This window comes from Macrobrachium nipponense, chromosome 20, assembly GCF_015104395.2.
Source record: "Macrobrachium nipponense isolate FS-2020 chromosome 20, ASM1510439v2, whole genome shotgun sequence".
In the NCBI taxonomy this organism is placed as follows: Eukaryota; Metazoa; Arthropoda; class Malacostraca; order Decapoda; family Palaemonidae; genus Macrobrachium; species Macrobrachium nipponense.
Window position 1 is genome coordinate 58,925,172 of NC_061089.1, and position 16,420 is coordinate 58,941,591.

Consider the following 16,420-nt stretch of genomic DNA (forward strand, 5'->3'; position numbering starts at 1 on the left):
CGAAATGGAGACGTTAGTTTTCTGTGAGAATTATTTTAACTTAAAGCAAAAAATTAAATAATGAAAATCCGGTGTATGATTCGAATTTTAATTAAAATAGTTAAAATCAGGACATACTTTATCATATGAATGTGACTGAAAAGTGGAATTCAAAGTGAGAAAAAATTAAAAAAACTGCAAAATCCTGTGCGGAAATATGTTACCTTCAGTCTTATATATCTTCTAGACAATTAAAGCAAGATGTATCTTTACAATCTTTTCTCTAGGTAGGGTATGAGTGTTTTTCAAATAGCTAGGATAATAATACATGTTTGCCTTTCAAACAGCGCTCGTACTTCTCAGAAAAGATTATCTCTCTCTCTCTCTCTCTCTCTCTCTCTCTCTCTCTCTCTCTCTCTCTCTCTCTCTCTCTTTTAATTCTGTCATTGTATACCCTCCTTCTCTTAATCAGCATAGCAAGTATTCTTGGGACATAGTTCATTCTATCTCAACTAGAAATTCTTCGCTCCAAATAGCAACCTGTGTACAGGCCTCACCACTTAACCTACAATTTATCCTTGGGAAATCTTTTTCATTATCTTGTTTATATGAGCTTTGGGTTGAAAGGGTGCTGCTATCTTATCTTTAGTGCTAGTGATCTCTCAAGTGCTACGTTGGTGGCATTGATATTAGGCTCTTAATGGAAAATCATCATCTTATGAAAATTGCTATTTTCTTTGACGAATTTATGCGCTCTCTCAGTTGCTACTCTGTCATTATAAGGAAGTTTCACTAAATGGACGACAGCATTATTAATTACATTTTCTCGCGCCCTCAGTGTGTGACTGTTGTATAAGATAGAATGCTTGGTAATTTTGTTAGGAAATTGTTATCATGAATGATAGTCATAAATACCTAGTCTGTGTGTTTCAGTGGTTCTTACTGTAATGATAGAGCCTACTTAGTTTCTTTATAACTTGTCACTAATTTTTAATCTTATATTATATATATTAACAATGGCCAGGAAGCCCGGATAGCTCAGTCGGTAGAGCATTAGGCTTTTAACCTAAGGGTCCAGGGTTCGAGTCCCTGTTCGGGCGGAATCGTTTTGAATGAAAGGTAATTATGCGTTACGTATCTCAGCGAACAAAAAGCAAATTAATTGTAAGTCTTCCTCGTTGACGACTCGTGCGTTAAAATATTAAAATGCAGAGTAGACGTCTTTCGTGGTACGGAGGGTTTCATTGTTCTGAGAACAGGACAGGAATGCGGCTGTTAAGGCTGGGGACCACGTGTTCTGTGGGCGTCGCATCCCATCTGTTTTGTCTACTAGGTTGCGTCATCATCTTACGCAAGGGCCGCTCCGCTCAGCGGCGTGAGCAAGTGGGACGGTGCTCATCTAGTTTTCGTCTCTTTCCTTTCTGCAACGTTGATGTATTTTTCAACGAGTTAGTACGAAAGCATTTTTTGTCAATGCTCTGTTTTAGGATATAATTTTAATTGGTTAGCGCAAACGTTTTTTTAAAATTAACGGTTTGTTTAGGGTGGCCAACCCGTCGATGACTACAGGTGGCACACTGAGAACCCCACGGATAATCAAAGTAAAACCATGCATGCTCATGCCAAAGAATAATGATGAAGAAATGAATAAAAAATAAACAAGAGAAACAAAATATACTATAATAATAATAAGCGAATAAAAAAATAATATGAATATAAGTGACTTATGGCTAGAAATGAGTTTAACTGAAATCAAGTCTCATCTAAAAGCACAGTAATTATTATTTGTGATTTCGTTGTTCCGTTAGCATCGATTAATCATTAGTAAAAGTCTTCTTCTTTTAACAGTAAGCCGTATTTGTTGAAGAAAAAAAAAAAGATGACGTGAGTGGCAGCTTAACAGAAAACATTGAAAGAATCAGATTACTACAAGAAGCCTTTGATAGTCGTTTTAGTGATTTTTCTGAAGACGATGACTGCTTACTTGCATTTACAAATCCATTGTCACTTACTGCACAACAAAATCCTGAAGATGCCAAGTAACTAATAAATGGAGCTCATGGAACGGGAAATAAATTCAGTACTGAAATGAAAATTTGATGAATTTCCCTCACTTCCAAGTGCTTCTGAGATCATTCATTTTTGGTGATCATTGCCCTGTGAGCGTTTTCCAGAACTGAGAAAATTTGCTTGGAACAACGTGCAGATGCGAGGAAGTATTTTCATCCGTGAAAATGAGAAAAAAAAAACTTGGTCAAGTTTGACTTATTCAAATTTGAAGAACTGCTTGTTGCGTTCAGTTACTGATTTGGCTCCAAATGCCACAAGTTTGGTGAAAGCAAAGTGAATTCAAAAGTCTCATTAAAGTTAGTGATGTTTATCTTGCCTGCATGTAACTCATTTTATTTCAAATTGCTGCATTTTTATAAAAGTATTGATAATTGTGTGTGTTCCTTCTTAATATGTCCATGTTTGCCGTTTTCAGTAATTAATTTCACTTGAAACATCACAAGCTTTGTGAAATCAAAGCTTCATTGAAATTGTGCATCTTGCCTTCATATGAGTTACTTTCATTTAAAACTGCTTATTGTGTCCATTTTGTCATATAAATTGTTTAACTGATAAAATATCCCGTTTGTTGCTTTCAGTGACTGATTATCAAAGGAACCTCAAGAGCGCCGTTAAAGTAAGTAAAGTTCATCTTGTACTTATATGAAATTCTTCCATCTAAAGTGCTACAAACACACACTATTCTGAAATAATGAAAAAAAAAATAACAGATGAAAGATTCCTTAATCGTGCATCTTTCATTCGACCCCTGAGTGATTCTACTGTCTTATTTTCATCATGATTTCGAGAGAACTAAATATCACTTTCGGGGATTCCTCTCTCTCTCCTCGAACTCCTAGGAAGTCACTCATTTCAGGAGCCACTTATTGGTTGCTTGATTTCCCCACCCCACCCCCACCACCACCACCACCACCACCACCACCCCCAACTCCTTTTCCCTCCCCATCCTCCAACGGCCGCTTTCCCTTCCATCGATTCGGCGTCCTCCGTTGTATGCGACCATGACTAATTGTGTGTCAGTCGGGGGTAAAGTCGAAACCTCCGTCAGCAGTTGATTCTGGGCGTTTCCGTCCCCGAATATGGAGACACAGAGGCCGGGTATTCGCCGAGGAAAATTCTAATTCTATTTTTCCGATGTCTCCGAGGGACGAGACGGAGTGATTCCTTGTCGAAGACAAAACGAACTCGATCGATTTGAGATTCATGAAAGTCTTATGGAGGCCAATATGAAAGAACCTCCGGCCAGGCGCACGCGCGAGAGCGCACGTCAAACACAGCGTATCCTTTTGATGTCGGCCGAGATAATATTATGCTCACAAGGAGAGGGAGGAAAGATGAAGAAAAGACAGAAAAAGTCAAATTGAAATGCGAGGTTTTTTCCACCCTGTGTGACGGCACGTGTCATCTCGTCCCTGTCCGTAGGACAGTGCATGGTGGGGTTCTCTTGTTAGGTAGGGGTTGGTGTCTGAAGGTGGGGCAGGAGATAAGGCTGGGGATGAGTTGCCCTACCTAAGACGTGCCACGCCCTCTGGGTGGTGGAGAAGGGAGAGTGACATAGTGAATAAAATGGGAAATATTCCTGCGATCTTATAAACCTTGCTGCTACTCGAAAAGCTAGATTCTCTCTCTCTCTCTAAATATATATATATATAATATATATATATATATATATATATATATATATATATATTATATATATATATATGTATATATATATGATGTTATATATGGCATAAATTTACTTTGTTACGCACGAAAATATAGTTTAAAGGAAGATCTAGTTACCGTGCCGATCGACCAACACAACCAGTTTTCTGTGAACGTAAGTTGTTATTCAATCAATTCCACCTACCACGACAAAATCACGTTGCAAGTATCAACTTTTCTCGAATCATAATTTAAAAAAAACTGGTTCTCGTATCTTCTTTTTCTTTATAAATCGCCTGTTTATATAACCCTCTTGGACATTATAAGTTCAACTTAGCCCTGTGTTCCGAACGTGAAATGCGACCTCAGCAGTGTCGTAAAATTGCATTTTCTTTCCGCATTAACTGGTCCTAAGAACGCCGGTGTATTTACTGAAAGCCTTTCCTAAGTATCGATACTTGCCTTTGGTGCTCTGAAGATATATTCGTAGTCGTATGCTATAAATTTCACCTCTCTCTCTCTCTCTGCCTAGAACTTTTCCAAAATAGTAGAACACTTTGCAATGTCATGGATACGTCACCAGTCAATCGATAAGTAGGTGTGGAAAAATACATAATTTTTCGTCTCCTTGATAACAATATTCATAACAAAAATCTGTCCGCTATAGAAACTGACAGTTGTGTGTGTATGTGTATATTTGTATATATATATATATATCTATATATATATATATATTATATATATATATATACTAACTATAATATATACTAACCGAAGGGGAAGCCTCAGACGGAATACATAGCGGTAAGGGTTTAAATGGAGACGTCAGTTTCATATTGGCGTTTATTCAATGCAACGTTTCAGGGACCAGCCCCATTTTCAAGCTGAAAATTATAATAATAAAATAAAGTTAGAATAATTGCTCATCTAAAAAACACACAAAAAAGAACACCAACGAAACTCAAGTACCATTTCCAGTAGAGGAAGGAAGACGAGTGACTAAAAACAAAAACAAAACACGAAGGCATCACTGTACTATATACGTATATATACTATATATATATATATATGTATATATAGGCTTCCCCTTTGGAGAGGGCGGCGTCAGTATGGTACAGTCTTCCGTATGTATTATATATATTCTTATATGTTGTTACTTTCGTAACACATATTTCCTCTCTATAACCATGAATGTTAGAAATATAACCATGAAATATTAGAAAAGTGTTTGCAACATTTTTAGATTCCTTATTTAGCTTAGAGTTATGGGAAGTTCTAAAAATGTGTGTTCAGATTTCGCATAACAATTTAAAAGTTAAGATAACGTAGAATGTGAAAATAGAGAGAAATTTTTGCATTGTACATTAGCCATGCTTTTCATAACTTGTCATCGCTCAAGATAAGGGGAATTCGAAGTCTCCGTTTTGTTTTGAAATCCTGTCAATCTTACTGACTCGAGTCTGGTTTCAAACGTGTATGTCTTTCTCGAGAAGTCGCGTGGAAATTTCACCATGTTCCAATAGGATTGCATCATCTTTTCGCAAGATCGTTCTAGAACCTTCTGTTTAAGCATACGTTATCTTTGGGAAGTGACGTTATTTAGTTTTGCTCTCTTTATAAATGATTATTCCTTTCATATTAAAATACTTTTATTGTCTTAAATAACTTAATAATATTTGTTATGTGTGATTGTAATTCCAATTTCTTTTTAGATATTGTTTTGAAGGAGAATTTTAATGAAAGTCACTGTCTCTCGGCCCAATACACTGTTAAGCTTCCATAAGAAAGGAAGATTCATTCCGACTTCAGACCTCGGGACATAATCCTCTCTCTCTCTCTCTCTCTCTCGCTCTCATCTCTCTCTCTCTCTCTCTCTCTCTCTCTCTCTCTGTCTCTCCACATTTGATTTCATATTAACGTAAAGATTTTATACTTAGTGATTGGTCACTCGTAAATTTCAGATTTGATATTTCTTAGAGTTATTTAGTATTATTTAGTACTCAATGTGGAATCTGAACAAACACTGTACAAGTGTGTAGCGACGCCTTTTCTTTTTTGAAATATTGTGAACTGTGTGGTGAAATTTTGGAACTAGCTGCAGCAGAACCAATTGGTACCAAGGTAATGTGTTATTACAAGGTTTATTAGTTGCAACTAATAGTTACAGTGGTTTGGAGAACGATTTTAATTTGTTTCATTTGAAGTGAAATTTTTGTGCATTTATCCATTTTTCTTATTGAAGTAATTTTTTGTGCATTTATCCATTTTCTTATTGAAGTATTTTTTTTTTTTTTGTAATATAATCTGTGTGGTCAGTGCTTTTTACAATTTTGGTATTTTCCACATTTTTCTGTGTTTTCATTTGCATTCACAATTTAGTTAAATTAATTGTTTTCACCATTAATCGTTGCACATTTAATTGAATTTAACACTTGTGAATTCATTTGCATTTACTTAGAATTCTTTTCAGGTGTTATTGTTGTTTAGCACATGTGAATTAATTTCCAAATTTTAATTATTGCCTAACACTTTTGAATTTCGATCAATTAATCAATTTTCTTGATTTTTGTGATAAATTAGTTTTGATTTAATTTTACTTAATTAATTCAAGAATTAATTAAACTTTGCTTTGTTTTTAAGTATCAGTAAATTTCCCTGAGATTGTGAATTTCACTTATAAATTTTTGAGCTTAATAATAAATTTTTGTATTTAAAATTTTTATAAGTTTTCTTTTTCACCAGTATTTGTTTAGGTAGAAACATAGAGTGGTAATTGAGCTGTTTTCCTTCAATTTAATTGATGTGAGTTAGAACCACAGTAGTACTTAGACTTTTGAAATCAGGGAAATACTTAAACTTTTAAAGTTGTTGATGGAGAGATGCCTTTTATTTAATTTCATTACACATAAGATTACCTCACACCTGTTTTAATGAACTTAGTCTGATTTTCTGCAATATTGGTAAGTTGTTGAAGGGAACACTGTTGCCTTTAGAGTATTCAGTCGTATTTTACCTGTGATGAATGTTCGGGTGTCTGGCTGTTGTGAGGTACTCATTTAATTATTGGTAAGTGTAGTAACCAGATACTTGGCACTTCGTCACAATATGTATATATATATTATGAATTTTCATTGACGATGTAATTATTTTACGGGACAGCTAGTGAACCGAAAAGAAAGACGAACCGATAATATAGGAAAAAGACAAAATGGGTGTGCATCAAATTATATAAATATGTATGTGTTTACAAAAAATTATTAGGATTTGCGTAAAAAAAAAAAAAAAAAAAAAAAAAAAAAAAAAAAAAAAAAAAAAAAAAAAAAAAAAAAAAAAAAGGAACTCGCTGATTAGTATTCAAGTCCCATTGAAACAGGTGCTTCACCATCTGAAAAAAATCTTTTGATTATTTAAAAGCTATATTAATGAAATTTGACAGAAATATCACACCTATATTCTAATGTTTATTCATTTCTTATTAGAATCAGTTCAAATTAGCTTTTCCCGTCTATAGTTCCTCAGCATGTGAGAATATTTTTTTAATATTTGCTCACACACACACACACACACACACACACACACACACACATACTACTAGTAACCTAACAGAATTCAAGGTTGTGCCTTTCAGAAATATCTATTTTACTTAGAAAATATGTACTGAAAGTTTAGTGGTAAAGCAAGAAAACTTCTTAGGAAGGAATATCTTTACTCAAAAAAGATACCATTAAGATTCACTTCAGGGCCTTTGTCAGACAACGTATTGTGCTCCTTTATCCTCGTGCCCTTTCATCTTCCTCTACCCTTCCCTCCCCCTTCGTCGGACTTCACCCACCCACCCACACACACACACATAGGAATAAACCTTTTTTTTTAAATCCCCTCGGTCACCTCTTCATAGAAGTGATAACCTCCGACGGGTGCTGGTGGATGCTGTGATGACTGCCAGCTCTGGAACCAAAGCAAACAAGAGATGCCTTGAAGCTTCTCATATTGGAAAGCATCTCTCTCTCTCTCTCTCTCTCTCTCTCAGATGGAAGTTCATGGCATAAAACTGATGAAGTGGATAGAAGCCAATTTTCTTAGAGAAAGTAAGAAATTACACTGAGTGGACTTTTTCATAATTGATATATTGGGTATGTTATTTTATACATAAATGAAATATACTGCAGCTTGATTGATTGACTAACTGAGCTGAGAGAGTGCGAGTGACAGGGTCATTTGAGTTGACAAGGCCTAGCAGCTGCTCGGAGAGTACAGTTCTTCGTTAAGATTTGCAATTAAATACAATGCCTAGTTGTTTTTCCATCTGTCAATCCAAGTGATTGGATTGGTCTGAAAATCCCCGAAATTTCGAGGAAGTGTGGTCGAGTGTATTTTCTGCTCTCATAACAGCAATATGTGAAACGTCTAGAAAGATTACGTTTCTGTTGGAACAACAGAAAAATTCTTTATAGAAATTTTGTAAAATATTTAGAAATATTGTCAAATATTTTTCTTCAGTCAGTATATCTGGTTTCTGATTTTCCTTAGGTTGGTCTTGCCAAATTACTGGATTTGTATCTCGAGCACGTGGAGTGTTTCATCCTCCCAGTGACTAAATCGTTATCAGTCTCACGTCAATATAAGTATTGTTCTCAGATTTGAGATGTTAAATATTGGGTAGTCCTTCGTAACATGACTGGATGAAAGGCATTTCGTCTGATTGTAGGACCTGCTCTCAACACTTCCAAAATCACCCTTGTCATTTCCTGCAACGTGCCTCTCTCTCTCTCTCTCTCTCTCTCTCTCTCTCTCTCTCTCTCTCTCTCTCTCTCTTACAGGATACTTGCTATTCTGACCACTGTCAGATTCAGCAAAAATGAGAATCCGTTCCATTTGGCGCCGCATAACACCCGACAACCACCATTTCAGTATTCCTTCCTTGTAGACAAGCAAAACTCCTATCGCTCCAAATAGTGATTTACACAAATAAACCATCGACTTCTCTTCCGTCTTCTGTGTTCCTTGATATCTGACACCGCCCTTCTCTCAAGAGGCAATCCGTGACTTCTCATGGGATTAATCCACACTCTTTTAGTGTCTTCCGTCTGGTCTGGGCAAGATTAGAATATTAGGCTGTACCTCACCATACCTGTTGCATAAGGAATGGTTAGCAAAAGTGGTTAGGATAATGGTGTCAGCAAAGTGTTGCATTTCTTAATATAAGGAATTTTTATTACTAAAGAGAGCAACAGGAACTAAGGAAAACTGGAAGACAGACCTCCCATAGATACTCATACATAAAGCACCTGCTGGGAAGGTGGGTTTTTATGTGAATTGCCATTCTTTTGAAAAACAATGGTTTCCCCGTTCTTTTGTGAAGGTTCGTTTGAACTGCCGCTCGACAAAGGAAGAATAAGGACTTCTCTTTATTTCGTAATCTGGAACACCGGGATCACGGTTTGGTTGCAGTTTGTAAAGAAGTCACCCGTATCTCTCTGGGTTTTGTATGAGTTGCTCTGTACATTTGCAATACTTTGGTCAGTGGGCATTATTCTCCCCTCTTTAATTATCTCCCTTCATCCCTATGCACAATCGTATAGATGCACGATTCCCCTTGTATTGTAATGTTTTACTTACATTTCTCTCTATTTATTAATTTGTCAATGTCTTTTTTATCTCTTCTTTCTGTATTTCCCGTTACCTTCTGCTAGTTCTTTCTCATGAGCACCATACTCTATGAAAGTTTGAATTTCAAGACAGTGGCTCCTGTGGGCTTATCCCATATGACTAGTGTTCTTTTTTTGAGTAGTAGTAGTAGAAATTACCCCTTGGGCATTCTTATAGATTCCTGTGTGCCCCTAAAATTTATGATAAAAAAAGAAAACCAATGAAATTGATATTGTGATATTGTCACACTTTTGCTATAGTTGTGAGTGACTCAAACTGAGTGACTCAAACCCGCTACGGGTACAGAAAGATTACAGCCGCGGGAAGTTCCATAGTAGTGAAAAACAAATGGTATTCACCCTACTCTGAATATAACTTAAGTAAGAGCTTTGCTTACTAAAATGAGTTCAAAAAATAAGACAAGACGTTGCACAGTTCGGGCTATTCTCTCAGATCCAATGTACCCCCTGAAGAGTACAAATGTACCACCGGGGGTACATTTACCCCAGGTCGGGAACCCCTGCCTTGAAATGTCAGCATCTAATAGCTTTGCAGAATTAGCACAAGCGTACCTGTGAAACGTTGGACTTTGGATTTATTGTTTATCAATAAGATTTAAGGTGAAAATTCGTTTTGGCCCTCTTAAGGGTTGTAGGGACCTCCTATCAGTAATACATTTTCTATCGTAATAAATTTGATCGATCTCATTTATGTGATCGAATGGATGCATTTCGACTTGAAGGATGTTTTTGTTTTTCTCTTTACATTACAATGCAATTCTTTCTTGCGCTTGAAGGAATCAAATTCATATTTCTGTTGATTCCTATGCTGAGAGGCTCTCTGTTTTATCTTTTCCGTGTTTTTATAGAACTCTCTCTCTCTCTCTCTCTCTCTCTCTCTCTCTCTCTCATCTCTCTCTCGTCTCTCTCTCCTCTTCTCTCTTCTCCTCTCGCCTCTCTCCTCTCTCTCTCTACGCTAGCGTGCATGTATTTTCACGTTAAAAAAAAAATTATAGTAACCTTACAGTAACAAGATCCGTTCACCGGAAGTAGAAACGCAACCTTTCCTGCTCAGTGACTTATATATTTTATGGGCTGCTCTATGAGCAAGAGCCCGTGCTGGCATAAGGCCAGCTAAATCTAAAACAACAACGACGACGTATACCTTTCTAAACCTCAACCCGGGTGCAAGCAAATTCCCGAGATATGCACTAGTATTTCACCAGCCCCTATGTTAGGTTTGGTTGGGTTAGGTTAGGATAGTTCAAAGAGGTATCTCGAAGGTAATTTGGATGTAGAGAAGATATAACGAGATTATTTTCAAGAAGATTCTATGGTTAGTTTTTAAGATATGGCGTCCCGCTTTCTTTAGGGAAGGTTCCGCACTCGGTTGCGATTCAGGAATATGTAACCCGGGTCAGGTGTTAAACGTGCCTGGAGATTCAGAGTAATTTTTTTTTTTTTTTTTTTAAGATTTTAGTAAAGTGGTTTTCTTGGCATATGCTCACTAGTTATATTCACCAGTGACTAACAACAGTGCAAAGTTCACTAGTGAATCGCTATATCGTCATTACAATTATCTCCCAGTGTTGTATTTTGATGTCTTTATGTACTTTCAGTATCTAAAAATAATATAAAAAATGAAAAGTCATGTTCATTACTTTTTATTTTTTATAATAACTTTTAGATACTGAAAGTCCATAAAGTCATTAAAAGTAATTTATTTTGTATTATTGATGTAGATATATTTACTATTTATTTATCAATTAATACGTATTTATTCTTTTTTTAATCTTTTTATGTTTAATTGGTTATTATTTGGTGAAATATTTTTAACACTTTTTATCATATATTTATTGATTACATATTTATTTATTTTATTTATTATCTGTACTTTTGTGTAGTATGTATTTCTTTATTTATGTGTACTTATTTATATTGGTTTACATTAATTTACTTGTTTTATATTATAAGCTTATATATTTATTTAATTATATAAACTTACTTAAATTATTTTATGTCTAACTATTGGGTTATTTTATGTTGATATATTCGTTAATATGTTTATTTAGTTTTTTTTTACATCTTTAATATAAATTTTTTAATTACGTAAATTTTTTGTTTTTACGTTTCTATGTATAGATATATATATATATAGATGCATATATTATAACGAGATTATAAAATCTCGTTCTCATATTTTAAAAGGTAGCAATGGACCAAAGCGTCCAAAGGCACTGGTAACATTCTCTCTCTCTCTCTCTCGCTCTCTCTCTCTCTCTCTCTCTCTCTCTCGACACATCCTCCCCCTTTCCTTAGGCTATTAAGTGAATTACAAAAATACACATTTATTTAAAAGCAAAGTGTTAGCTAAATAAACTCAGGTTCTTAACAGAAAGATTAAATGAATGATTGAACTCAGACAGCCCCACTCCATATTCCTACTCCAATAATCGAATATTATCTTAGTCATAAAACTGGAAAAGTCACAACAGTCTATAGTAACACCATGACACATTATTTAAGTCAGTTCCCCCTTTCTCCAGATCAATTTCCTTTTCTCCAGATCAATTCCCCTTGTCTCCAGAATTGCCTGTTAGAAGACAGGAGAACACCCCAATAATCATAAGAATATAATCAAAGATCATATGAAATAAAACATCTCTGAAATAAATATTCAAATACAATCCAGCCGCATCTTTTGGCCAAAATATAAATATGCTTACCCATTCAACACAGTATGCACTATCACTTCTCTAAAAACACGTATGCAGAAGCTATCTTGGCTTCTCGCCTCTCTTGCACAGATATATCCATCATGGTAATATTACATCTCATTATGTAGGAAAAAGACTCGCACGTACACACAAACTCACACCCATTGTCCACTTGTCCACATCCAAGAACTGCCTGTATCCAGTTTCAAAGGTCACCTCTGTATCAAGCGCTCATAGCGACAGGACTAGGCATTGGTCTGCTAAGACAGCAACTTTCATATCACACCACCCCAATAAAGATACATCAGCATTCCGAAGGCTTGTCACCTCTAGCACTGTGTCTTTAAGGGAAGTTAAACTGCTGATTCTCTACATTCTAAGAAATGTCACAGCATCTCATATTACAATGATATTTAAAATATATCATAGCCCTCCCTTATGTAATATATATATATATATATATATATATATATATATATTATATATATATATATATATATATATATATACATAATATATATATATATGTATATATATGCATGTATAACTAAATCACAAAAGTTTGGAACGTGATAAATGCATAAATAAAGGTATAAGCCACGAACGAAAGTGAAACACTGGAGTAGCTGCAAGATCTTTCAACTCACGTCCTTTCCTTAGCAGACCAACTGACATACATGAGAAACTGATATGACAAGGAAGGGTTGTATAAGTGACAGATAGGGACTATAAGGAGATTAGTACCTAGAATCCAACACACCTGGAGAATTAGTAACCTTCCCAAACAAGCATAAACATGGGTACAATTTAAGAGGTTTACAAGAAGATTAAGTCCAACTGCTCAGACACAGGGACAAGACAATTAAAGGGTAATACAGGGCGGCAATTGACAACATTCAAACCTTTGGTAAACAAAAACTTATTCACAAAACATGTTAAACATACATATACAAAGAAAATATCTATGAGGTAACTAATTTGTATTTAAGTCTGTGGTTGTATCTTTGAGGTCATTCTTAAACATGTTACAAATACATGGGTCTAAATGAAACAGGCCATGACATCTTTTGATCTTGCAATTACTGAACTACCAATCCAGTTTATCCGGTGGTTGTTTTCACTTAAATGAATGAATATTGCATTAGATATTTGCCCAGTTTTGACGTAATATTTATGTTATTTGATTCTTACTTCTAAGCCCTTGCTCGATTCCCCAAGATAAAAGGAGGGACAGTCCATACATGGAATTTTATACATTATGTTGTTGATTTCCCTGGGGCCATTTTTTATTAACATTCCTTTTAGTGTGTTATTATAAGAAAAAACTAGGTTGACCTTAAAGGATTTTAACCATGATTTAAGTTAAGTTGTTGGTTGGTTTCCTATAAATACTGAGTTTACATTGAAATGATATCACAGTTATTCATATACGTACATTAAGCTACAAATGTCCCTTAATATCCAATTCGCTCCTCCTCGGAATTAATATATTTTCATATATGTTAACTGAAGTGGAATTTTATAGTTGACAATAATTTCGTCCTCACGTGGATTCGAAAAAGTGGACAGAGGAGAAATCAGGACTTCAGTGACATTACCGACTCGGCCAACAAGAAATTATTATCAACAAAAATTCCCCTTCGGTTAATGTATATGAAAATAAATTAATTCCGAGGTATAGTGAATTGGATATTAAAAGAAAGACAATTGTAGCTTAATGTATATATGTGTATTTGTATTTTGTTATGTATTTCTATTTGATTTCATATGTTTAAATTCATTCATTATTTATTTAGATATTTTTCTATGATAAAAGCATATCTAAAATATTCGCTTTTCATTTGTCTATTAGTGTATTCAAAAAAAAATTCTCATATTTATTCATAATGTATAGATATAATTTTTATTTATTTTTACTTATTTATTTATCTATTAATTTTAGAAATTTATTTATTTATTATATTGATTCGTATCAAGTTCTTTTTTTTATATCAGTTTATTATATTCCTTGTTTATTATATATTTACGTATATATTTTCGTATTGTTTACATATTTACTATGACTTGTTATCATTTTTGTTTAGTTGTTCATTATAAATTCATATAGATGTTTATATATGTTTATATTTATGCATGATATACGTAGTACGTTTGAATTTGGTTTTAGTTTTCTAGTTTATATATATATATATATATATATATATATATATATATAATATATATATATATATATATATATCTATATATATATATATATATTATATATATAGATATATATATATATATATATATATATATATATATATACACACTACTGAATAATTATCACATCACCGTGATTCGAGCGACAAATGTCCTTTAATATCAAATTCGCTCTTCCTCGGGGGGGGGGGGGGTTGGGGGGGGGGGGGGGGGGAGAGGAGTCTATGGCAAAATTTGGTAGACCTAGCTTTCATAGTCTGGGCGTGCATAACGAAAAAACAAACAACAGACAGGAATTGCCTTTTATTTTATTTATTAAATTATTTACTTTTATGTATGTGCGTCAAGTTATTATATATAAAATTATTACTATATATTTGTAATATGTTTATATATACTTTTAATGATATATATTTCTTTATATATCTAAAATTTTCTTATAGTTATGTATATATATATGTATATATATATATATATATATATATATATATATATCATCGGAGGGTGGAGAGATACCAAAATCCTTTAAAGTTATGTATTTATTGCTGACGTTTCAGGACCATGTGTCCCATTTTCGAAGCTAAAAAATTAAAAGAATAACAGAATTAAAATGAGACTCAGATTAAAACATGATAAAAAGTTATTTCTTAACAAAATGCAAATTAGGTACAAGAGAAGGGAACAGTGATTACCAAGTAGTGCTGAAGGCAAAAGCTGAGTGACTGTCAGGGTCCGTTTTGGTGCCGACGGAAACTCAAGAGAGGTACAGAGGAGTTGACGTGGACTGAGTATTTAATTGGGGAACCAGTTGTTTGATAAAAAGAGATTCGAGTATTGCCAATTGGTGTTCGTTTGGAGCTTTGCCTATGATTTTGAAATCCTTGTAATTTATATTGTATTTGCATTTTTTTCCCATGATCTCTAATACAGGAAAATTCGGGGTTTGATAGTTTGACACCCGTACGATAGCTAACGCCACGATGGGAATCTAATCTTACCTTTAACAACCTCTGGGTGGAGCCCACGTACTTCCCAGGTCACATCTGGGGCAATTAAACAAATATATGACTCTCGAGGTCATCAAAGGAAGCAGACTCTCTTTATATTTAAACAAGGACTTGATGGTCATTGGGTTACATGGGATCATTTAAAGTTGACTGCTGGTAGGTATTTGCTTACCTACCAGCAGTCAACTTAAAATTGATCCCATGTAACCCAATGACCATCAAGTCCTTGTTTAAATATAAAGAGAGTCTGCTTCCCTTTGATGACCTCGAGAGTCATATATTTGTTTAATTGCCCCAGATGTGACCTGGGGAAGTACGTGGGCTCCACCCAGAGGTTGTTAAAGGTAAGATTAGATTCCCATCGTGGCGTTAGCTATCGTACGGGTGTCAAACTATCAAACCCCGAATTTTCCTGTATTAGAGATCATGGGAAAAAATGCAAATACAATATAATTACAAGGATTTCAAAATCATAGGCAAAGCTCCAAACGAACACCAATTGGCAATACTCGAATCTCATTTTTATCAAACAACTGGTTCCCCAACTAAATACTCAGTCCACGTCAACTCCTCTGTACCTCTCTTGAGTTTCCGTCGGCACCAAAACGGACCCTGACAGTCACTCAGCTTTTGCCTTCAGCACTACTTGGTAATCACTGTTCCCTTCTCTTGTACCTAATTTGCATTTTGTTAAGAAATAACTTTTTATCATGTTTTAATCTGAGTCTCATTTTAATTCTGTTATTCTTTTAATTTTTTAGCTTCGAAAATGGGACACATGGTCCTGAAACGTCAGCAATAAATACATAACTTTAAAGGATTTTGGTATCTCTCCACCCTCCGATGATGCTTATCTGGTTTCAAGCAACCGCCTTCAACTTTAATTATATATATCTATATATATAATATATATATATATATATATATATATATATATATATATATATATATGTATACTATACCTATATTAATATGTATATATACATATATATATATAAGAACATTTTAAAATATAACGAATAATTAATCTAAAAAATATATATATATATATATATATATATATATATAGATATATATATATATACTATATATATATATATATATATATATATATATAGTATATATATATATGTGTGTGTGTGTGTGTTTT

The 16,420-nt window shown here is 34.2% G+C and overlaps 1 protein-coding gene and 1 non-coding gene across 2 annotated transcripts in view; both read left to right on the forward strand.

Annotated features, from left to right (window-relative positions):
* Positions 1-16,420, forward strand: part of LOC135226282 (mediator of RNA polymerase II transcription subunit 30-like) — a 642,192-nt gene that overhangs the window by 453,148 nt on the left and 172,624 nt on the right. Inside the window, exon 2 of the mRNA XM_064265726.1 lies at positions 2,628-2,665. The gene's annotated coding sequence lies outside the window, so the exon portion shown is untranslated. The remainder of the gene's footprint in view (positions 1-2,627; positions 2,666-16,420) is intronic.
* Positions 1,007-1,079, forward strand: Trnak-uuu (transfer RNA lysine (anticodon UUU)). The gene has a single exon. It is a non-coding gene; the product is annotated as a tRNA-Lys (tRNA).